This window comes from Capsicum annuum, chromosome 5 (assembly GCF_002878395.1).
Source record: "Capsicum annuum cultivar UCD-10X-F1 chromosome 5, UCD10Xv1.1, whole genome shotgun sequence".
In the NCBI taxonomy this organism is placed as follows: domain Eukaryota; kingdom Viridiplantae; phylum Streptophyta; class Magnoliopsida; order Solanales; family Solanaceae; genus Capsicum; species Capsicum annuum.
In genome coordinates this window covers 186,393,832-186,395,785 of record NC_061115.1, presented here as the reverse complement: position 1 = coordinate 186,395,785, position 1,954 = coordinate 186,393,832, and positions in this window count along the sequence as shown.

The following is a 1,954-nucleotide window of genomic DNA, read 5'->3' as shown; positions in this document are numbered from 1 at the left end:
GAAACAACATTTATGTTTGTTATTGATAGTGAAGATGTTTAAAATGGTGGTTGCGGTGACAATGATTGATGTTAGTGACTAATAATGTTGGTGATGATAGTTGTGATGGTTGGTATTGTAGTGACTGTTGTGATGGTGAAGATTGATGGTGGTGGTGGTGGTTGTGATGTGACGTTGCTTGATGTTAGTAGTTTGAGGTGTTGATTGTGTTGGCGGAAACATGAATGCTTGATGGTTGACGATGTGCTGGTGCTAGTTGGAGATGTTTGTTGTGATGGTGGAGATGGTTGTTAGTAGAGATAAATTGTAGCGATGGTAGCGATTGAAGTGGTGGTAGAGGTGACGTTACTAGTGACAATGGTGGTGGCGGCCGAAGAATGTGTGGAGGTAGTGATGTATTAATTAGTGGTAGTTAGCGGTGGTGCTAGTTGTGATAGATGAGTTGGTCGATAGTAGGGATTAACCGATAGTGGTTGATGGTGGTGGTGGTGTTGACGGTGGTGGTGACGGTGAATATAATTAGAATAATAGAGGTAGTAGGTGTAGTAGCAGTTGACAATAGTGGTTGGTAGCGATATTTGTTGTCGATGATGGTTGTGATGGTGGAGGTGGTTGGTGGTGGTTGACAGTAATGGCGGTGGCAGAGGTGGTTAGTGGTGGTGTCTGCTGATTATGAATAGAGTAGTGAATATTATCCAACATCAGAATATCTCTTCAGACCTATTAAGACTTAGTTCTAGATCTAAATGATTAAGACCTATTCAGACCTATTAAGAGCTAAAATCTTAATAAAAAACAAATGTACTTAATGGTCTGAAGTCTGAACCATTCAGATTCAGACCTCCATTAAGTACAAACAAATAAAACCTTAGTCAAGCAACAAAAGAAAAAAAGAAACAAAGAAACAGATACTAAAACTAGTTGCAATTTTTTTTTAAAAAAAGAGAGGACGAATAAGAAGCTAGCACTATAAATAAATAAATAAAAAGTAAAATTTATTACTTCCTATTCCTACTTTTTATTAAACTAGTTTAACCGCGCGTCTCACAGGTATAATTTTTTATTATTTAAAATTAGATGATTTTGTCTATTGCTCAGAGATCCTTTACAATTTAATATAATAATGTACACATAACATATATACAACTAGATGTTTTAATATTTTTTATTTTTTTTATATTTAAAATTTTTCTTTATTTTTAAAGTTAATTCTTTAGAAAATCTTTGATTACTTACTTAAGACTTTTAAAAATTTTGTACTTCTTATATTTTTCTTATTTCAACGCTTTCATACTTATTTCTTGATTTTTCAGATCTTCTTACAAACAACTTCTATTGATTTAGAATTATTAAACTAATGAAAAGTGTATTACTTGTCATTAATTCTAATAAGAAAAGATTTTACTATAAATAGTTACTCAATTTTCAACTTTTAAATATTAAAAAAATAATCAAAAGATAACTTTGTCTAAAGGGGAGACTTTTAATTAAGGGCAAAAATATTTAATCTAGGAAGAGCGTTACTTATTAATAGATCAAACAAATAATACAAATTAAATCAATTAAGAACATAAATTCAACTAATAACAAAAAATAAATCTATTAAGAATATAAGCTAAATTTCTGACATAACAATTAATATTGTGTTTAAATCATTAATAAGCGAGCAACAATCAACAATACAAAAAAATAGAGATTTTATAACAAATAAGCTAAAGCGAGTTGACGAAGAGAACCTAAAGAAGATACCCTGGAGAAGAGACAAAATTAAAAAAAACTGTCGCTGAAAGAAAAATATTGTGGGGATGAAAAAAAAAATTAAAATTTACATGGTTTTTATAAAAATTGGCAAAAGGTACATTAAAGCCTATTTTATATGAAATACAAATTGTTGTTTATCAATTGTTGGGGTTTTCTTGACCGTATTTTGCATGAAAAAGATTAGTATAAATAA